The following is a 21,964-nucleotide window of genomic DNA, read 5'->3' as shown; positions in this document are numbered from 1 at the left end:
AGGTAAGCTAAGCTAAGCTAGGTCCTCTAAGGTCCCTCAGCCTCTCTAGCCTAAGCTAAGCTAAGCTAAGCTAAGCTAAGCTAGGTAAACTCAAGTCCCTCAGTTACTCTAGCCTAAGCTAAGCTAAGCTAAACTAGGTCCTCTAAGGTCCTTCAGCTACTCTAGCCTAAGCTAAGCTAAGCTAGGTCCTCTAAGGTCCCTCAGCTACTCTAGACTAAGATAAGGTAAGCTAAGCTAGGTCTTCTAAGGTCCCTAAGCTAATCTAGCCTAAGCTAAGCTAAGGTAGGTCCTCTAAGGTCCCTCAGCTACTCTAGCCTAATCTAAGCTAAGATAGGTCCTCTAAGGTACCTTAGCTACTCTAGCCTAAGCTAAGCTAAGATAGGTCCTCTAAGGTCCCTCAGCTACGCTAGCCTAAGCTAAGCTAAGCTAGGTCCTCTAAGGTCCCTCAGCTACTCTTGCCTAAGCTAAGCTAAGCTAGGTCCTCTACGGTCCCTCATCTACTCCAGCCTAAGCTATGCTAAGCTAAGCTAGGTCTTCTAAGGTCCCTCAGATACTCTAGCATAATGTAAGCTAAGCTAAGATAGGTCCTCTAAGGTCCCTCTGGTTCTCCAGACTAAGCTAATCTATGCCAGGTCCTCTAAGGTCCCTCAGCTACTCTAGCCTAAGCTAAGCTAAGCTAAGGTAGGTCGTCTAAGGTCCCTTAGCTACTCTAGCCTAAGCTAAGCTAAGCTATGTCCTCTAAGGTTCCTCAGCTACTCTAGCCTAAGCTACGCTAAGCTAATCTATGTCCTCTAAGGTCCCTCAGCAACTCTAGCCTAAGCTAAGCTAAGGTAGGTCCTCTAAGGTCCCTCAGCTACTCGAGCCTAAGCTAAGCTAGGTCTACTAAGGTCCCTCAGGTACTCTAGCCTAAGCTAAGCTAAGATAGGTCCTCTAAGGTCCCTCAGCTACTCTAACCTAAGCTAAGCTAAGGTAAGATAGGTCCTCTAAGGTCCCTCATCTACTCTAGTCTAAGCTAAGTTTGGTCCTGTAAGGTCCCTCAGCTACTCTAGCCTAAGCTAAGCTAAGCTAGGTCCTGTAAGGTCCCTCAGCTACAATAGCATAAGCTAAGTTAAGGTAAGCTAAGCAAAGCTAGGTCCTCTAAGGTCCCTCAGCTACTCTAGCCTAAGATAAGCTAAGCTAATCTAGGTCCTCCAAGGTCCCTCAGCAACTCTAACCTAAGCTAAGTTAAGGTAGGTCCTCTAAGGTCCCTCACTACTCGAGCCAAAGTTAAGCTAAGCTAAGCTAGGTCCTCTAACGTCCCTCAGCTACTCTAGCCTAAGGTAAGCTAAGCTAAGCAAGGTCTTCTAAGGTCCCTCACCTACTCTAGCCTAGGCTAAGCTAGGTCCTATAAGGTCCCTCAGCTACTCTAGCCTAAGCTAAGCTAAGCTAAGCTAGGTCCTCTAAGGTCCCTCAGCTACTCTAGTCTAAGGTAAGGTAAGGAAAGATAGATCCTCTAAGGTCCCTCAGCTACTCGAGCCTAAGCTAAGCTAAGCTAAGCAAGGTCCTCAAAGGTCCCTCAGCTACTCTAGCATAAGTTAAGCTAAGCTAAGCTAAGCTAGGTCCTCTAAGGTCCCTCTGGTTCTAGAGACTAAACTAATCTATGCCAGGTCCTCTAAGGTCCCTCAGCTACTCTAGCCTAAGCTAAGCTAAGTTAAGGTAGGTCCTCTAAGGTCCCTCAGCTACTCAAGCCTAAGCTAAGCTAAGCTAAGCTAAGCTAAGCTAGGTCTTCTAAGGTCCCTCAGCTACTCTATCCTAAGCTAAGCTAAGCTAAGGTAGGTCGTCTAAGGTCCCTTAGCTACTCTAGCCTAAGCTAAGCTAAGCTATGTCCTCTAAGGTTCCTCAGCAACTCTACCCTAAGCTAAGCTAAGGTAGGTCCTCTAAGGTCCCTCAGCTACTCGAGCCTAAGCTAAGCTAGGTCCTGTAAGGTCCCTCAGCTACTCTAGCCTAAGCTAAGCTAAGCTAGGTCCTGTAAGGTCCCTCAGCTACGATAGCATAAGCTAATTTAAGGTAAGCTAAGCAAAGCTAGGTCCTCTAAGGTCCCTCAGCTACTCTAGCCTAAGATAAGCTAAGCTAATCTAGGTCCTCCAAGGACCCTCAGCAATTCTAACCTAAGCTAAGCTAAGGTAGATCCTCTAAGGTCCCTCACCTACTCGAGCCTAAGCTAAGCTAAGAATGGTCCTCTAAGGTCCCTCAGATACTTTAGCCTAAGCTAAGCTAAGCTAGGTCCTCTAAGGTCCCTCAGCTACTCTAGTCTAAGGTAAGCTAAAGAAAGATAGGTCCTCTAAGGTCCCTCAGCTACTGGAGCCTAAGCTAAGCTAGGTCCCCTAAGGTCCCTCAGCTACTCTAGCCTAAGCTAAGCTAAGCTAGGTCCCCTAAGGTCCCTCAGCTACTCTAGTCTAAGGTAAGCTAAGCTAAGGTAGGTTCTCTAAGGTCCCTCAGCTACTCTAGACTAAGATAAGGTAAGCTAAGCTAGGTCTTCTAAGGTCCCTCAGCTACTCTAGCCTAAGCTAAGCTAAGGTAGGTCCTCTAAGGTCCCTCAGCTACTCTAGACTAAGATAAGCTAAGCTAAGCTAGGTCTTCTAAGGTCCCTCATCTACTCGAGCCTAAGCTAAGCTAAGATAGGTCCTCTAAGGTCCCTCAGCTACTCTAGCCTAATCTAAGCTAAGATAGGTCCTCTAAGGTACCTTAGCTACTATAGCCTAAGCTAATCTAAGATAGGTCGTCTAAGGTCCCTCAGCTACGCTAGCCTAAGCTAAGCTAAGCTAGGTCCTCTAAGGTCCCTCATCTACTCTAGCCTAAGCTAAGCTATGCTAAGCTAGGTCCTGTAAGGTCCCTCATCTACTCTAGCATAAGCTAAGCTAAGGTAAGCTAAGCAAAGCTAGGTCCTCTAAGGTCCCTCAGCTACTCTTGCCTAAGCTAAGCTAAGCTAGGTCCTCTAAGGTCCCTCAGCTACTCTAGTCTAAGGTAAGCTAAGGAAAGATAGGTCCTCTAAGGTCCCTCATCTACTCCAGCCTAAGCTATGCTAAGCTAAGCTAGGTCTTCTAAGGTCCCTCATATACTCTAGCATAATGTAAGCTAAGCTAAGATAGGTCCTCTACGGTCCCTCTGGTTCTCCAGACTAAGCTAATCTATGCCAGGTCCTCTAAGGTCCCTCACCTACTCTAGCCTAAGCTAAGCTAAGCTAATGTAGGTCGTCTAAGGTCCCTTAGCTACTCTAGCCTAAGCTAAGCTAAGCTATGTCCTCTAAGGTTCCTCAGCTACTCTAGCCTAAGCTAAGCTAAGCTAATCTATGTCCTCTAAGGTCCCTGAGCAACTCTAGCCTAAGCTAAGCTAAGGTAGGTCCTCTAAGGTCCCTCAGCTTCTCTAGTCTAAGCTAAGCTAGGTCCTGTAAGGTCCCTCAGCTACTCTAGCCTAAGCTAAGCTAAGCTAAGGTAGGTCCTCTAAGGTCCCTCAGCTACTCTAGTCTAAACTAAGCTAGGTCCTGTAAGGTCCATCAGCTACGATAGCATAAGCTAAGTTAAGGTAAGCTAAGCAAAGCTAGGTCCTCTAAGGTCCCTCAGCTACTCTAGCCTAAGATAAGCTAAGCTAATCTAGGTCCTCCAAGTTCCCTCAGCAACTCTAACCTAAGCTAAGCTAAGGTAGGTCCTCTAAGGTCCCTCACCTACTCGAGCCTAAGCTAAGCTAAGAATGGTCTTCTATGGTCCCTCAGCTACTTTAGCCTAAGCTAAGCTAAGCTAGGTCCTCTAAGGGCCCACAGCTACTCTAGCCTAAGGTAAGCTAAGCTAAGCTAGGTCCTCTAAGGTCCCTCACTACTCGAGCCTAAGTTAAGCTAAGCTAAGCGAGGTCCTCTAAGGTCCCTCAGCTACTCTAGCCTAAGGTAAGCTAAGCTAAGCAAGGTCCTCTAAGGTCCCTCACCTACTCTAGCCTAGGCTAAGCTAGGTCCTCTAAGGTCCCTCAGCTACTCTAGCATAAGTTAAGCTAAGATAAGCTTGGTCCTCTAAGTTCCCTCTGGTTCTAGAGACTAAACTAATCTATGCCAGGTCCTCTAAGGTCCCTCAGCTACTTTAGCCTAAGCTAAGCTAAGTTAAGGTAGGTCCTCTAAGGTCCCTCAGCTACTCAAGCCTAAGCTAAGCTAAGCTAAGCTAGGTCTTCTAAGGTCCCTCAGCTACTCTAGCCTAAGGTAAGCTAAGCTAGGTCCTCTATGGTTCCTCAGCTACTCTCGCCTAAGCTAAGCTAAGATAAGCTAATCTATGTCCTCTAAGGTCCCTCAGCTACTCGAGCCTAAGCTAAGCTAGGTCTACTAAGGTCCCTCAGCTACTCTAGCCTAAGCTAAGCTAAGATAGGTCCTCTAAGGTCCCTCAGATACTCTAGCCTAAACTAAGCTAAGGTAAGATAGGTCCTCTAAGGTCCCAGAGCTACTGGAGCCTAAGCTAAGCTAGATCCTCTAAGGTCCCTCAGCTACTGGATCCTTAGCTAAGCTAGGTGCTCTAAGGTCCCTCAGCTACTCTAGCCTAAGCTAAGCTAAGCTAGATCCTCTAAGGTCCCAAAGGTACTCTAGCCTAAGCTAAGCTAACCTAAGCTTGGTCCTGTAAGGTCCCTCATCTACTCTAGCCTAAGCTAAGCAAAGCTAAGCTAGGTCCTCTAAGGTCCCTAAGCTACTCTAGCCTAAGCTAACCTAAGATAGGTCCTCTAAGGTCCCTCAGCTACTCTAGCATAAGCTAAGCTATGCTAAGCTAGGTCCAATAAGGTCCCTCAGCTCCTATAGCATAAGCTAAGCTAAGGTAAGCTAAGCTAAGCTAGGTCCTCTAAGGTCCCTCAGCCTCTCTAGCCTAAGCTAAGATAAGCTAAGCTAAGCTAGGTCCTCTAAGGTCCCTCAGCCTCTCTAGCCTAAGCTAAGCTAAGCTAAACTAGGTCCTCTAAGGTCCTTCAGCTACGCTAGCCTAAGCTAAGCTAAGCTAGGTCCTCTAAGGAACCTCAGCTACTCTAGTCTAAGGTAAGCTAAAGAAAGATAGGTCCTCTAAGGTCCCTCAGCTACTGGAACCTAAGCTACGCTAGGTCCTCTAAGGTCCCTCAGCTACTCTAGCCTAAGCTAAGCTAAGCTAAGGTAGGTCCTCTGAGGTCCCTCAGCTACTCTAGACTAAGATAAGGTAAGCTAAGCTAGTTCTTCTAAGGTCTCTCAGCTATTCTAGCCTAAGCTAAGCTAAGGTAGGTCCTCTAAGGTCCCTCAGCTACTCTAGACTAAGATAAGCTAAGCTAAGCTAGGTCTTCTAAGGTCCCTCATCTACTCGAGCCTAAGCTAAGCTAAGATAGGTCCTCTAAGGTCCCTCAGCTACTCTAGCCTAATCTAAGCTAAGATAGGTCCTCTAAGGTACCTTAGATACTCTAGCCTAAGCTAAGCTAAGCTAGGTCCTCTAAGGTCCCTCAGCTACGCTAGCCTAAGCTAAGCTAAGCTAGGTCCTCTAAGGTCCCTCATCTACTCTAGCTTAAGCTAAGCTAAGCTAAGCTAGGACCTCTAAGGTCCCTCACTACTCGAGCCTAAGTTAAGCTAAGCTAAGCTAGGTCCTCTAAGGTCCCTCAGCTACTCTAGCCTAAGGTAAGCTAAGCTAAGCAAGGTCCTCTAAGGTCCCTCACCTACTCTAGCCTAGGCTAAGCTAGGTCCTCTAAGGTCCCTCAGCTACTCTAGCCTAAGCTAAGCTAAGCTAAGCTAGGTCCTCTAAGGTCCCTCAGCTACTCTAGCATAAGTTAAGCTAAGCTAAGCTAGATCCTCTACGGTCCCTCTGGTTCTAGAGACTAAACTAATCTATGCCAGGTCCTCTAAGGTCCCTCAGCTACTCTAGCCTAAGCTAAGCTAAGTTAAGGTAGGTCCTCTAAGGTCCCTCAGCTACTCAAGCCTAAGCTAAGCTAAGCTAAGCTAAGCTAAGCTAAGCTAGGACTTCTAAGGTCCCTCAGCTACTCTAGCCTAAGCTAAGCTAAGGTTGGTCCTCTATGGTTCCTCAGCTACTCTAGCATAAGCTAAGCTAAGCTAATCTATGTCCTCTAAGGTCCATCAGCAACTCTAGCCTAAGCTAAGCTAAGGTAGGTCCTCTAAGGTCCCTCAGCTACTCGAGCCTAAGCTAAGCTAGGTCTACTAAGGTCCCTCAGCTACTCTAGCCTAAGCTAAGCTAAGATAGGTCCTCTAAGGTCCCTCAGATACTCTAGCCTAAACTAAGCTAAGGTAAGATAGGTCCTCTAAGGTCCCACAGCTACTGGAGCCTAAGCTAAGCTAGATCCTCTAAGGTCCCTCAGCTACTCTAGGCTAAGGTAAGCTAAGCTAGGTCCTCTAAGGTCCCTCAGCTACTCTAGCCTAAGGTAAGCTAAAGAAAGATAGGTCCTATAAGGTCCCTCACCTACCGGAGCCTAAGTTAAGCTAGGTATTCTAAGGTCCCTCAGCTACTCTAGCCTAAGCTAAGCTAAGCTAGGTCCTCTAAGGTCCCTCAGCTAAGCTAGTCCAAGCTAAGACAAGCTAAGCTAGATCCTCTAAGGTCCCAAAGCTACTCTAGCCTAAGGTAAGCTAACCTAAGCTTGGTCCTGTAAGGTCCCACAGCTACTCTATCCTAAGATAAGCTAAGCTAAGCTAGGTCTTCTAAGGTCCCTCAGCTACTCTAGCCTAAGCTAAGCAAAGCTAAGCTATGTCCTCTAAGGTCCCTCAGCTACTCTAGCCTAAGCTAAGCAAAGCTAAGCTAGGTCTTCTAAGGTCCCTCAGCTACTCTAGCCTAAGCTAAGCTAAGCTAAGCTAAGCTAGGTACACTAAAGTCCCTCAGTTACTCTAGCCTAAGCTAAGCTAAGCTAAACTAGGTCCTCTAAGGTCCTTCAGCTACTCTAGCCTAAGCTAAGCTAAGCTAGGTCCTCTAAGGTCCCTCAGCTACTCTAGTCTAAGGTAAGCTAAGGAAACATAGGTCCTCTAAGGTCCCTCAGCTACTGGAACCTAAGCTAAGCTAGGTCCTCTAAGGTCCCTCAGCTACTCTAGCCTAAGCTAAGCTAAGCTAAGGTAGGTCCTCTAAGGTCCCTCAGCTACTCTAGTCTAAGATAAGGTAAGCTAAGCTAGGTCTTCTAAGGTCCCTCAGCTACTCTAGCCTAAGCTAAGCTAAGGTAGGTCCTCTAAGGTCCCTCAGCTACTTTAGACTAAGATAAGCTAAGCTAAGCTAGGTCTTCTAAGGTCTCTCATCTACACGAGCCTAAGCTAAGCTAAGATAGGTCCTCTAAGGTCCCTCAGCTACTCTAGCCTAAGCTAAGCTAAGATAGGTCCTCTAAGGTCCCTCAGCTACTCTAACCTAAGCTAAGCTAAGATAGGTCCTCTAAGGTCCCTCAGCTACTCTAGCCTAAGCTAAGCTAAGCTAGGTCCTCTAAGGTCCCTCATCTACTCTAGGCTAACCTAAGCTATGCTAAGCTAGGTCCTGTAAGGTCCCTCATCTACTCTAGCATAAGCTAAGCTAAGGTAAGCTAAGCAAAGCTAGGTCCTCTAAGGTCCCTCAGCTACTCTTGCCTAAGCTAAGCTAAGCTAGGTCGTCTAAGGTCCCTCATCTACTCCAGCCTAAGCTATGCTAAGCTAAGCTAGGTCTTCTAAGGTCACTCAGATACTCTAGCATAATGTAAGTTAAGCTAAGCTAGTTCCGCTAAGGTCCCTCTGGTTCTCCAGACTAAGCTAATCTATGCCAGGTCCTCTAAGGTCCCTCAGCTACTCTAGCCTAAGCTAAGCTAAGCTAAGGTAGGTCGTCTAAGGTCCCTTAGCTACTCTAGCCTAAGCTAAGGTAAGCTATGTCCTCTAAGGTTCCTCAGCTACTCTAGCCTAAGGTAAGCTAAGCTAATCTATGTCCTCTAAGGTCCCTCAGCAACTCTAGCCTAAGCTAAGCTAGGTCTACTAAGGTCCCTCAGCTACTCTAGCCTAAGCTAAGCTAAGATAGGTCCTCTAAGGTCCCTCAGGTACTCTAACCTAAGCTAAGCTAAGGTAAGATATGTCCTCTAAGGTCCCTCAGCTACTGGTGGTTAAGATAAGCTATGCTAGGTCCTCTAAGGTCCCTCAGCTACTCTAGCCTAAGCTAAGTGAAGCTAGGACCCCTAGGGCCCTCAGCTACTCGAGCCTAATCTAAGCTAGGTCCCCTAAGGTCCCTCAGCTACTCTAGCACAAGCTAAGCTAAGGTAAGCTAAGCAAAGCTAGGTCGTCTAAGGTCCCTCAGCTACTCTAAGCTAAGCTAAGGTAGGTCTTCTACGGTCCCTCAGCTACTCTAGCCTAAGCTAACCAAAGCTAGGTCCTCTAAGGTCCCTCAGCTACTCTAGCATAAGCTAAGTTAAGGTAAGCTAAGCAAAGCTAGGTCCTCTAAGGTCCCTCAGCTACTCTAGCCTAAGATAAGCTAAGCTAATCTAGGTCCTCCAAGGTTCCTCAGCAACTCTAACTAAGCTAAGCTAAGGTAGGTCCTCTAAGGTCCCTCACCTACTCTAGCGTAAGCTAAGCTAAGAATGGTCCTCTAGGGTGCTCAGCTAGTTTAGCCTAAGCTAAGCTAAGCTAGGTCCTCTAAGGTCCCACAGCTACTCTAGCCTAAGGTAAGCTAAGCTAAGCTAGGTCCTCTAAGGTCCCTCACTACTCGAGCCTAAGTTAAGCTAAGCTAAGCTAGGTCCTCTAAGGTCCCTCAGCTACTCTAGCCTAAGGTAAGCTAAGCTAAGCAAGGTCCCCTAAGGTCCCTCTCCTACTCTAGCCTAGGCTAAGCTAGGTCCTCTAAGGTCCCTCAGCTACTCTAGCCTAGTCTAAGCTAAGCTAGGTCCTCTAAGGTCCCTCAGCTACTCTAGTCTAAGGTAAGGTAAGGAAAGATAGGTCCTCTAAGGTCCCTCAGCTACTCAAGCCTAAGCTAAGCTAAGCTAGGTCTTCTAAGGTCCCTCAGCTACTCTAGCCTAAGCTAAGCTAAGCTAGGTCCTCTATGGTTCCTCAGCTACTCTAGCATAAGTTAAGCTAAGCTAAGCTAGGTCCTCTAAGTTCCCTCTGGTTCTAGAGACTAAACTAATCTATGCCAGGTCCTCTAAGGTCCCTCAGCTACTCTAGCCTAAGCTAAGCTAAGTTAAGGTAGGTCTTCTAAGGTCCCTCAGCTACTCAAGCCTAATCTAAGCTAAGCTAAGCTAAGCTAAGCTAGGTCTTATAAGGTCCCTCAGCTACTCTAGCCTAAGCTAAGCTAAGCTAGGTCCTCTATGGTTCCTCAGCTACTCTAGCCTAAGCTAAGCTAAGCTAATCTATGTCCTCTAAGGTCCCTCAGCAACTCTAGCCTAAGCTAAGGTAGGTCCTCTAAGGTCCCTCAGCTACTCGAGCCTAAGCTAAGCTAAGGTAAGATAGGTACTCTAAGGTCCCACAGCTACTGGAGCCTAAGCTAAGCTAGATCCTCTAAGGTCCCTCAGCTACTCTAGGCTAAGCTAAGCTAAGCTAGGTCCTCTAAGGTCCCTCAGCTACTGGAGCCTAAGCTAAGCTAGGTCCTCTAAGGTCCCTCAGCTACTCTAGCCTAAGCTAAGCTAAGCTAGGCCTTCTAAGGTCCCTCAGCTACTCTAGCCTAAGCTAAGCAAAGCTAAGCTAGGTCCTCTAAGGTCCCTAAGCTACTCTAGCCTAAGCTAACCTAAGATAGGTCCTCTACGGTCCCTCAGCTACTCTAGCATAAGCTAAGCTATGGTAAGCTAGGTCCAATAAGGTCCCTCAGCTCCTATAGCATAAGCTAAGCTAAGGTAAGCTAAGCTAAGCTAGGTCCTCTAAGGTCCCTCAGCCTCTCTAGGCTAAGCTAAGCTAAGCTAAGCTAAGCTAAGCTAGGTACACTAAAGTCCCTCAGTTACTCTAGCCTAAGCTAAGCTAAGCTAAAGTAGGTCCTCTAAGGTCTTTCAGCTACACTAGCCTAAGCTAAGCTAAGCTAGGTCCTCTAAGGTCCGTCAGCTACTCTAGTCTAAGGTAAGCTAAAGAAAGATAGGTCCTCTAAGGTCCCTCAGCTACTGGAACCTAAGCTAAGCTAGGTCCTCTAAGGTCCCTCAGCTACTCTAGCCTAAGCTAAGCTAAGCTAAGGTAGGTCCTCTAAGGTCCCTCAGCTACTCTAGACTAAGATAAGCTAAGCTAAGCTAGGTCTTCTAAGGTCCCTCATCTACTTGAGCCTAAGCTAAGCTAAGATAGGTCCTCTAAGGTCCCTCAGCTACTCTAGCCTAATCTAAGCTAAGATAGGTCCTCTAAGGTACCTTAGCTACTCTAGCCTAAGCTAAGCTAAGATAGGTCCTCTAAGGTCCCTCAGCTACGCTAGCCTAAGCTAAGCTAAGCTAGGTCCTCTAAGGTCCCTCAGCTACTCTAGCCTAAGCTAAGCTATGCTAAGCTAGGTCCTGTAAGGTCCCTCATCTACTCTAGCATAAGCTAAGCTAAGGTAAGCTAAGCAAAGCTAGGTCCTCTAAGGTCCCTCAGCTACTCTTGCCTAAGCTAAGCTAAGGTAGGTCCTCTAAGGTCCCTCAGCTACTCTAGTCTAAGGTAAGCTAAGGAAAGATAGGTCCTCTAAGGTCCCTCATCTACTCCAGCCTAAGCTATGCTAAGCTACGCTAGGTCTTCTAAGGTCCCTCAGATACTCTAGCATAATGTAAGCTAAGCTAAGCTAGGTCCTCTAAGGTCCCTCTGGTTCTCCAGACTAAGCTAATCTATGCCAGGTCCTCTAAGGTCCCTCAGCTACTCTAGCTTAAGCTAAGGTAAGCTAAGGTAGGTCGTCTAAGGTCCCTTAGCTACTCTAGCCTAAGCTAAGGTAAGCTATGTCCTCTAAGGTTCCTCAGCTACTCTAGCCTAAGCTAAGCTAAGCTAATCTATGTCCTCTAAGGTCCCTCAGCAACTCTACCCTAAGCTAAGCTAAGGTAGGTCCTCTAAGGTCCCTCAGCTACATGAGCCTAAGCTAAGCTAAGATGGGTCCTCTAAGGTACCTTAGCTACTCTAGCCTAAGCTAAGCTACGATAGGTCCTCTAAGGTCCCTCAGCTACTCTAGCCTAAGCTAAGCTAAGATAGGTCCTCTAAGGTCCCTCAGCTACTCTAACCTAAGCCAAGCTAAGGGAAGATAGGTCCTCTAAGGTCCCTCAGCTACTGTATTCTAAGCTAAGCTAGGTCCTGTAAGGTCCCTCAGCTACTCTAGCCTAAGCTAACCTAAGCTAGGTCCTGTAAGGTCCCTCAGCTACGATAGCATAAGCTAAGTTAAGGTAAGCTAAGCAAAGCTAGGTCCTCTAAGGTCCCTCAGCTACTCTAGCCTAAGATAAGCTATGCTAATCTAGGTCCTCCAAGGTCCCTCAGCAACTCTAACCTAAGCTAAGCTAAGGTAGGTCCTCTAAGGTCCCTCACCTACTCGAGCCTAAGCTAAGCTAAGAATGGTCCTCTAAGGTCCCTCAGCTACTTTAGCCTAAGCTAAGGTAAGCTAGGTCCTCTAAGGTCCCTCACTACTCGAGCCTAAGTTAAGCTAAGCTAAGCTAGGTCCTCTAAGGTCCCTCAGCTACTCTAGCCTAAGGTAAGCTAAGCTAAGCAAGGTCCTCTAAGGTCCCTCACCTACTCTAGCCTAGGCTAAGCTAGGTCCTCTAAGGTCCCTCAGCTACTCTAGCCTAAGCTAAGCTAAGCTAGGTCCTCTAAGGTCCCTCAGCTACTCTAGTCTAAGGTAAGGTAAGGAAAGATAGGTCCTCTAAGGTCCCTCAGCTACTCAAGCCTAAGCTAAGCTAAGCTAAGCTAAGCTAGGTCCTCTAAGGTCCCTCAGCTACTCTAGCATAAGTTAAGCTAAGCTAAGCTAGGTCCTCTAAGGTCCCTCAGCTACTCTAGCCTAAGCTAAGCTAAGATAGGTCCTCTAAGGTCCCTCAGATACTCTAGCCTAAACTAAGCTAAGGTAAGATAGGTCCTCTAAGGTCCCACAGCTACTGGAGCCTAAGCTAAGCTAGATCCTCTAAGGTCCCTCAGCTACTCTAGGCTAAGGTAAGCTAAGCTAGGTCCTCTAAGGTCCCTCAGCTACTCTAGCCTAAGGTAAGCTAAAGAAAGATAGGTCCTATAAGGTCCCTCACCTACCGGAGCCTAAGTTAAGCTAGGTATTCTAAGGTCCCTCAGCTACTCTAGCCTAAGCTAAGCTAAGCTAGGTCCTCTAAGGTCCCTCAGCTAAGCTAGTCCAAGCTAAGACAAGCTAAGCTAGATCCTCTAAGGTCCCAAAGCTACTCTAGCCTAAGGTAAGCTAACCTAAGCTTGGTCCTGTAAGGTCCCACAGCTACTCTATCCTAAGATAAGCTAAGCTAAGCTAGGTCTTCTAAGGTCCCTCAGCTACTCTAGCCTAAGCTAAGCAAAGCTAAGCTATGTCCTCTAAGGTCCCTCAGCTACTCTAGCCTAAGCTAAGCAAAGCTAAGCTAGGTCTTCTAAGGTCCCTCAGCTACTCTAGCCTAAGCTAAGCTAAGCTAAGCTAAGCTAGGTACACTAAAGTCCCTCAGTTACTCTAGCCTAAGCTAAGCTAAGCTAAACTAGGTCCTCTAAGGTCCTTCAGCTACTCTAGCCTAAGCTAAGCTAAGCTAGGTCCTCTAAGGTCCCTCAGCTACTCTAGTCTAAGGTAAGCTAAGGAAACATAGGTCCTCTAAGGTCCCTCAGCTACTGGAACCTAAGCTAAGCTAGGTCCTCTAAGGTCCCTCAGCTACTCTAGCCTAAGCTAAGCTAAGCTAAGGTAGGTCCTCTAAGGTCCCTCAGCTACTCTAGTCTAAGATAAGGTAAGCTAAGCTAGGTCTTCTAAGGTCCCTCAGCTACTCTAGCCTAAGCTAAGCTAAGGTAGGTCCTCTAAGGTCCCTCAGCTACTTTAGACTAAGATAAGCTAAGCTAAGCTAGGTCTTCTAAGGTCTCTCATCTACACGAGCCTAAGCTAAGCTAAGATAGGTCCTCTAAGGTCCCTCAGCTACTCTAGCCTAAGCTAAGCTAAGATAGGTCCTCTAAGGTCCCTCAGCTACTCTAACCTAAGCTAAGCTAAGATAGGTCCTCTAAGGTCCCTCAGCTACTCTAGCCTAAGCTAAGCTAAGCTAGGTCCTCTAAGGTCCCTCATCTACTCTAGGCTAACCTAAGCTATGCTAAGCTAGGTCCTGTAAGGTCCCTCATCTACTCTAGCATAAGCTAAGCTAAGGTAAGCTAAGCAAAGCTAGGTCCTCTAAGGTCCCTCAGCTACTCTTGCCTAAGCTAAGCTAAGCTAGGTCGTCTAAGGTCCCTCATCTACTCCAGCCTAAGCTATGCTAAGCTAAGCTAGGTCTTCTAAGGTCACTCAGATACTCTAGCATAATGTAAGTTAAGCTAAGCTAGTTCCGCTAAGGTCCCTCTGGTTCTCCAGACTAAGCTAATCTATGCCAGGTCCTCTAAGGTCCCTCAGCTACTCTAGCCTAAGCTAAGCTAAGCTAAGGTAGGTCGTCTAAGGTCCCTTAGCTACTCTAGCCTAAGCTAAGGTAAGCTATGTCCTCTAAGGTTCCTCAGCTACTCTAGCCTAAGGTAAGCTAAGCTAATCTATGTCCTCTAAGGTCCCTCAGCAACTCTAGCCTAAGCTAAGCTAGGTCTACTAAGGTCCCTCAGCTACTCTAGCCTAAGCTAAGCTAAGATAGGTCCTCTAAGGTCCCTCAGGTACTCTAACCTAAGCTAAGCTAAGGTAAGATATGTCCTCTAAGGTCCCTCAGCTACTGGTGGTTAAGATAAGCTATGCTAGGTCCTCTAAGGTCCCTCAGCTACTCTAGCCTAAGCTAAGTGAAGCTAGGACCCCTAGGGCCCTCAGCTACTCGAGCCTAATCTAAGCTAGGTCCCCTAAGGTCCCTCAGCTACTCTAGCACAAGCTAAGCTAAGGTAAGCTAAGCAAAGCTAGGTCGTCTAAGGTCTCTCAGCTACTCTAAGCTAAGCTAAGGTAGGTCTTCTACGGTCCCTCAGCTACTCTAGCCTAAGCTAACCAAAGCTAGGTCCTCTAAGGTCCCTCAGCTACTCTAGCCTAAGATAAGCTAAGCTAATCTAGGTCCTCCAAGGTTCCTCAGCAACTCTAACTAAGCTAAGCTAAGGTAGGTCCTCTAAGGTCCCTCACCTACTCTAGCGTAAGCTAAGCTAAGAATGGACCTCTAGGGTGCTCAGCTAGTTTAGCCTAAGCTAAGCTAAGCTAGGTCCTCTAAGGTCCCACAGCTACTCTAGCCTAAGGTAAGCTAAGCTAAGCTAGGTCCTCTAAGGTCCCTCACTACTCGAGCCTAAGTTAAGCTAAGCTAAGCTAGGTCCTCTAAGGTCCCTCAGCTACTCTAGCCTAAGGTAAGCTAAGCTAAGCAAGGTCCCCTAAGGTCCCTCTCCTACTCTAGCCTAGGCTAAGCTAGGTCCTCTAAGGTCCCTCAGCTACTCTAGCCTAGTCTAAGCTAAGCTAGGTCCTCTAAGGTCCCTCAGCTACTCTAGTCTAAGGTAAGGTAAGGAAAGATAGGTCCTCTAAGGTCCCTCAGCTACTCAAGCCTAAGCTAAGCTAAGCTAGGTCTTCTAAGGTCCCTCAGCTACTCTAGCCTAAGCTAAGCTAAGCTAAGCTAGGTCCTCTATGGTTCCTCAGCTACTCTAGCATAAGTTAAGCTAAGCTAAGCTAGGTCCTCTAAGTTCCCTCTGGTTCTAGAGACTAAACTAATCTATGCCAGGTCCTCTAAGGTCCCTCAGCTACTCTAGCCTAAGCTAAGCTAAGTTAAGGTAGGTCTTCTAAGGTCCCTCAGCTACTCAAGCCTAATCTAAGCTAAGCTAAGCTAAGCTAAGCTAGGTCTTATAAGGTCCCTCAGCTACTCTAGCCTAAGCTAAGCTAAGCTAGGTCCTCTATGGTTCCTCAGCTACTCTAGCCTAAGCTAAGCTAAGCTAATCTATGTCCTCTAAGGTCCCTCAGCAACTCTAGCCTAAGCTAAGGTAGGTCCTCTAAGGTCCCTCAGCTACTCGAGCCTAAGCTAAGCTAAGGTAAGATAGGTACTCTAAGGTCCCACAGCTACTGGAGCCTAAGCTAAGCTAGATCCTCTAAGGTCCCTCAGCTACTCTAGGCTAAGCTAAGCTAAGCTAGGTCCTCTAAGGTCCCTCAGCTACTGGAGCCTAAGCTAAGCTAGGTCCTCTAAGGTCCCTCAGCTACTCTAGCCTAAGCTAAGCTAAGCTAGGCCTTCTAAGGTCCCTCAGCTACTCTAGCCTAAGCTAAGCAAAGCTAAGCTAGGTCCTCTAAGGTCCCTAAGCTACTCTAGCCTAAGCTAACCTAAGATAGGTCCTCTACGGTCCCTCAGCTACTCTAGCATAAGCTAAGCTATGCTAAGCTAGGTCCAATAAGGTCCCTCAGCTCCTATAGCATAAGCTAAGCTAAGGTAAGCTAAGCTAAGCTAGGTCCTCTAAGGTCCCTCAGCCTCTCTAGGCTAAGCTAAGCTAAGCTAAGCTAAGCTAAGCTAGGTACACTAAAGTCCCTCAGTTACTCTAGCCTAAGCTAAGCTAAGCTAAAGTAGGTCCTCTAAGGTCTTTCAGCTACACTAGCCTAAGCTAAGCTAAGCTAGGTCCTCTAAGGTCCGTCAGCTACTCTAGTCTAAGGTAAGCTAAAGAAAGATAGGTCCTCTAAGGTCCCTCAGCTACTGGAACCTAAGCTAAGCTAGGTCCTCTAAGGTCCCTCAGCTACTCTAGCCTAAGCTAAGCTAAGCTAAGGTAGGTCCTCTAAGGTCCCTCAGCAACTCTAGACTAAGATAAGCTAAGCTAAGCTAGGTCTTCTAAGGTCCCTCATCTACTTGAGCCTAAGCTAAGCTAAGATAGGTCCTCTAAGGTCCCTCAGCTACTCTAGCCTAATCTAAGCTAAGATAGGTCCTCTAAGGTACCTTAGCTACTCTAGCCTAAGCTAAGCTAAGATAGGTCCTCTAAGGTCCCTCAGCTACGCTAGCCTAAGCTAAGCTAAGCTAGGTCCTCTAAGGTCCCTCAGCTACTCTAGCCTAAGCTAAGCTATGCTAAGCTAGGTCCTGTAAGGTCCCTCATCTACTCTAGCATAAGCTAAGCTAAGGTAAGCTAAGCAAAGCTAGGTCCTCTAAGGTCCCTCAGCTACTCTTGCCTAAGCTAAGCTAAGGTAGGTCCTCTAAGGTCCCTCAGCTACTCTAGTCTAAGGTAAGCTAAGGAAAGATAGGTCCTCTAAGGTCCCTCATCTACTCCAGCCTAAGCTATGCTAAGCTACGCTAGGTCTTCTAAGGTCCCTCAGATACTCTAGCATAATGTAAGCTAAGCTAAGCTAGGTCCTCTAAGGTCCCTCTGGTTCTCCAGACTAAGCTAATCTATGCCAGGTCCTCTAAGGTCCCTCAGCTACTCTAGCTTAAGCTAAGGTAAGCTAAGGTAGGTCGTCTAAGGTCCCTTAGCTACTCTAGCCTAAGCTAAGGTAAGCTATGTCCTCTAAGGTTCCTCAGCTACTCTAGCCTAAGCTAAGCTAAGCTAATCTATGTCCTCTAAGGTCCCTCAGCAACTCTACCCTAAGCTAAGCTAAGGTAGGTCCTCTAAGGTCCCTCAGCTACATGAGCCTAAGCTAAGCTAAGATGGGTCCTCTAAGGTACCTTAGCTACTCTAGCCTAAGCTAAGCTACGATAGGTCCTCTAAGGTCCCTCAGCTACTCTAGCCTAAGCTAAGCTAAGATAGGTCCTCTAAGGTCCCTCAGCTACTGTATTCTAAGCTAAGCTAGGTCCTGTAAGGTCCCTCAGCTACTCTAGCCTAAGCTAACCTAAGCTAGGTCCTGTAAGGTCCCTCAGCTACGATAGCATAAGCTAAGTTAAGGTAAGCTAAGCAAAGCTAGGTCCTCTAAGGTCCCTCAGCTACTCTAGCCTAAGATAAGCTATGCTAATCTAGGTCCTCCAAGGTCCCTCAGCAACTCTAACCTAAGCTAAGCTAAGGTAGGTCCTCTAAGGTCCCTCACCTACTCGAGCCTAAGCTAAGCTAAGAATGGTCCTCTAAGGTCCCTCAGCTACTTTAGCCTAAGCTAAGGTAAGCTAGGTCCTCTAAGGTCCCTCACTACTCGAGCCTAAGTTAAGCTAAGCTAAGCTAGGTCCTCTAAGGTCCCTCAGCTACTCTAGCCTAAGGTAAGCTAAGCTAAGCAAGGTCCTCTAAGGTCCCTCACCTACTCTAGCCTAGGCTAAGCTAGGTCCTCTAAGGTCCCTCAGCTACTCTAGCCTAAGCTAAGCTAAGCTAGGTCCTCTAAGGTCCCTCAGCTACTCTAGTCTAAGGTAAGGTAAGGAAAGATAGGTCCTCTAAGGTCCCTCAGCTACTCAAGCCTAAGCTAAGCTAAGCTAAGCTAAGCTAGGTCCTCTAAGGTCCCTCAGCTACTCTAGCATAAGTTAAGCTAAGCTAAGCTAGGTCCTCTAAGGTCCCTCAGCTACTCAAGCCTAAGCTAAGCTAAGTTAAGGTAGGTCCTCTAAGGTCCCTCAGCTACTCAAGCCTAAGCTAAGCTAAGCTAAGCTAAGCTAGGTCTTCTAAGGTCCCTCAGCTACTCTAGCCTAAGCTAAGCTAAGCTAGGTCCTCTATGGTTCCTCAGCTACTCTCGCCTAAGCTAAGCTAAGCTAATCTATGTCCTCTAAGGTCCCTCAGCAACTCTAGCCTAAGCTAAGCTAAGGTAGGTCCTCTAAGGTCCCTCAGCTACTCAAGCCTAAGCTAAGCTAAGCTAAGCTAAGCTAGGTCTTCTAAGGTCCCTCAGCTACTCTAGCCTAAGCTAAGCGAAGATAGATCCTCTAAGGTCCCTCAGATACTCTAGCCTAAACTAAGCTAAGGTAAGATAGGTCCTCTAAGGTCCCACAGCTACTGGAGCCTAAGCTAAGCTAGAACCTCTAAGGTCCCTCAGCTACTCTAGGCTAAGCTAAGCTAAGCTAGGTCCTCTAAGGTCCCTCAGCTACTCTAGTCTAAGGTAAGCTAAAGAAAGATAGGTCCTCTAAGGTCCCTCAGCTACTGGAGCCTAAGCTAAGCTAGGTCCCCTAAGGTCCCTCAGCTACTCTAGCCTAAGCTAAGCTAAGCTAGGTCCCCTAAGGTCCCTCAGCTACTCTAGTCTAAGGTAAGCTAAGCTAAGGTAGGTTCTCTAAGGTCCCTCAGCTACTCTAGACTAAGATAAGGTAAGCTAAGCTAGGTCTTCTAAGGTCCCTCAGCTACTCTAGCCTAAGCTAAGCTAAGGTAGGTCCTCTAAGGTCCCTCAGCTACTGTAGACTAAGATAAGCTAAGCTAAGCTAGGTCTTCTAAGGTCCCTCATCTACTCGAGCCTAAGCTAAGCTAAGATAGGTCCTCTAAGGTCCCTCAGCTACTCTAGCCTAATCTAAGCTAAGATAGGTCCTCTAAGGTACCTTAGCTACTATAGCCTAAGCTAATCTAAGATAGGTCGTCTAAGGTCCCTCAGCTACGCTAGCCTAAGCTAAGCTAAGCTAGGTCCTCTAAGGTCCCTCATCTACTCTAGCCTAAGCTAAGCTATGCTAAGCTAGGTCCTGTAAGGTCCCTCATCTACTCTAGCATAAGCTAAGCTAAGGTAAGCTAAGCAAAGCTAGGTCCTCTAAGGTCCCTCAGCTACTCTTGCCTAACCTAAGCTAAGCTAGGTCCTCTAAGGTCCCTCAGCTACTCTAGTCTAAGGTAAGCTAAGGAAAGATAGGTCCTCTAAGGTCCCTCATCTACTCCAGCCTAAGCTATGCTAAGCTAAGCTAGGTCTTCTAAGGTCCCTCATATACTCTAGCATAATGTAAGCTAAGCTAAGATAGGTCCTCTAAGGTCCCTCTGGTTCTCCAGACTAAGCTAATCTATGCCAGGTCCTCTAAGGTCCCTCACCTACTCTAGCCTAAGCTAAGCTAAGCTAATGTAGGTCGTCTAAGGTCCCTTAGCTACTCTAGCCTAAGCTAAGCTAAGCTATGTCCTCTAAGGTTCCTCAGCTACTCTAGCCTAAGCTAAGCTAAGCTAATCTATGTCCTCTAAGGTCCCTGAGCAACTCTAGCCTAAGCTAAGCTAAGGTAGGTCCTCTAAGGTCCCTCAGCTTCTCTAGTCTAAGCTAAGCTAGGTCCTGTAAGGTCCCTCAGCTACTCTAGCCTAAGCTAAGCTAAGCTAAGGTAGGTCCTCTAAGGTCCCTCAGCTACTCTAGTCTAAACTAAGCTAGGTCCTGTAAGGTCCCTCAGCTACGATAGCATAAGCTAAGTTAAGGTAAGCTAAGCAAAGCTAGGTCCTCTAAGGTCCCTCAGCTACTCTAGCCTAAGATAAGCTAAGCTAATCTAGGTCCTCCAAGTTCCCTCAGCAACTCTAACCTAAGCTAAGCTAAGGTAGGTCCTCTAAGGTCCCTCACCTACTCGAGCCTAAGCTAAGCTAAGAATGGTCTTCTATGGTCCCTCAGCTACTTTAGCCTAAGCTAAGCTAAGCTAGGTCCTCTAAGGGCCCACAGCTACTCTAGCCTAAGTTAAGCTAAGCTAAGCTAGGTCCTCTAAGGTCCCTCACTACTCGAGCCTAAGTTAAGCTAAGCTAAGCGAGGTCCTCTAAGGTCCCTCAGCTACTCTAGCCTAAGGTAAGCTAAGCTAAGCAAGGTCCTCTAAGGTCCCTCACCTACTCTAGCCTAGGCTAAGCTAGGTCCTCTAAGGTCCCTCAGCTACTCTAGCATAAGTTAAGCTAAGCTAAGCTTGGTCCTCTAAGTTCCCTCTGGTTCTAGAGACTAAACTAATCTATGCCAGGTCCTCTAAGGTCCCTCAGCTACTTTAGCCTAAGCTAAGCTAAGTTAAGGTAGGTCCTCTAAGGTCCCTCAGCTACTCAAGCCTAAGCTAAGCTAAGCTAAGCTAGGTCTTCTAAGGTCCCTCAGCTACTCTAGCCTAAGCTAAGCTAAGCTAGGTCCTCTATGGTTCCTCAGCTACTCTCGCCTAAGCTAAGCTAAGCTAAGCTAATCTATGTCCTCTAAGGTCCCTCAGCAACTCTAGCCTAAGCTAAGCTAAGGTAGGTCCTCTAAGGTCCCTCAGCTACTCGAGCCTAAGCTAAGCTAGGTCTACTAAGGTCCCTCAGCTACTCTAGCCTAAGCTAAGCTAAGATAGGTCCTCTAAGGTCCCTCAGATACTCTAGCCTAAACTAAGCTAAGGTAAGATAGGTCCTCTAAGGTCCCAGAGCTACTGGAGCCTAAGCTAAGCTAGATCCTCTAAGGTCCCTCAGCTACTCTAGTCTAAGGTAGTTCCGCTAAGGTCCCTCTGGTTCTCCAGACTAAGCTAATCTATGCCAGGTCCTCTAAGGTCCCTCAGCTACTCTAGCCTAAGCTAAGCTAAGCTAAGGTAGGTCGTCTAAGGTCCCTTAGCTACTCTAGCCTAAGCTAAGCTAAGCTATGTCCTCTAAGGTTCCTCAGCTACTCTAGCCTAAGGTAAGCTAAGCTAATCTATGTCCTCTAAGGTCCCTCAGCAACTCTAGCCTAAGCTAAGCTAGGTCTACTAAGGTCCCTCAGCTACTCTAGCCTAAGCTAAGCTAAGATAGGTCCTCTAAGGTCCCTCAGCTACTCTAACCTAAGCTAAGCTAAGGTAAGATATGTCCTCTAAGGTCCCTCAGCTACTGGTGGTTAAGATAAGCTATGCTAGGTCCTCTAAGGTCCCTCAGCTACTCTAGCCTAAGCTAAGTGAAGCTAGGACCCCTAGGGCCCTCAGCTACTCGAGCCTAATCTAAGCTAGGTCCCCTAAGGTCCCTCAGCTACTCTAGCACAAGCTAAGCTAAGGTAAGCTAAGCAAAGCTAGGTCGTCTAAGGTCCCTCAGCTACTCTAAGCTAAGCTAAGGTAGGTCTTCTACGGTCCCTCAGCTACTCTAGCCTAAGCTAACCAAAGCTAGGTCCTCTAAGGTCCCTCAGCTACTCTAGCATAAGCTAAGTTAAGGTAAGCTAAGCAAAGCTAGGTCCTCTAAGGTCCCTCAGCTACTCTAGCCTAAGATAAGCTAAGCTAATCTAGGTCCTCCAAGGTCCCTCAGCAACTCTAACTAAGCTAAGCTAAGGTAGGTCCTCTAAGGTCCCTCACCTACTCTAGCGTAAGCTAAGCTAAGAATGGTCCTCTAGGGTGCTCAGCTAGTTTAGCCTAAGCTAAGCTAAGCTAGGTCCTCTAAGGTCCCACAGCTACTCTAGCATAAGGTAAGCTAAGCTAAGCTAGGTCCTCTAAGGTCCCTCACTACTCTAGCCTAAGTTAAGGTAAGCTAAGCAAAGCTAGGTCCTCTAAGGTCCCTCAGCTACTCTAGCCTAAGATAAGCTAAGCTAATCTAGGTCCTCCAAGGTCCCTCAGCAACTCTAACCTAAGCTAAGCTAAGGTAGGTCCTCTAAGGTCCCTCACCTACTCGAGCCTAAGCTAAGCTAAGAATGGTCCTCTAGGGTCCCTCAGCTACTTTAGTCGAAGCTACGCTAAGCTATGTCCTCTAAGGTCCCTCAGCTACTCTAGTCTAAGGTAAGCTAAAGAAAGATAGGTCCTCTAAGGTCCCTCAGCTACTCGAACCTAAGCTAAGCTAGGTCCTCTAAGGTCCCTCAGCTACTCTAGCCTAAGCTAAGCTAAGCTAGGTCCTCTAAGGTCCCTCAGCTAAGCTAGCCCAAGCTAAGACAAGCTAAGCTAGATCCTCTAAGGTCCCGCAGCTACTCTAGCCTAAGGTAAGCTAACCTAAGCTTGGTCCTGTAAGGTCCCTCAGCTGCTCTAGACTAAGCTAACCTAAGCTAAGCTAGGTCTTCTAAGGTCCCTCAGCTACTCTAGCCTAAGCTAAGCTAAGCTAGGTCCTCTAAGGTTCCTCAGCTAATCTAGCCTAAGCTAAGCTAAGAATGGTCCTCTAAGGTCCCTCAGCTACTTTAGCCTAAGCTAAGCTACGTCCTCTAAGGTCCCACAGGTACTCTAGCCGAAGGTAAGCTAAGCTAAGCTAGGTCCTCTAAGGTCCCTCAGCTACTCTAGTCTAAGGTAAGCTAAGGAAAGATAGGTCCTCTAA

The sequence above is a fragment of the Myotis nattereri genome, assembly GCF_964212035.1.
Source record: "Myotis nattereri genome assembly, chromosome: 21".
NCBI classification, from domain to species: domain Eukaryota; kingdom Metazoa; phylum Chordata; class Mammalia; order Chiroptera; family Vespertilionidae; genus Myotis; species Myotis nattereri.
Note: the sequence above shows the minus strand (reverse complement) of the source record.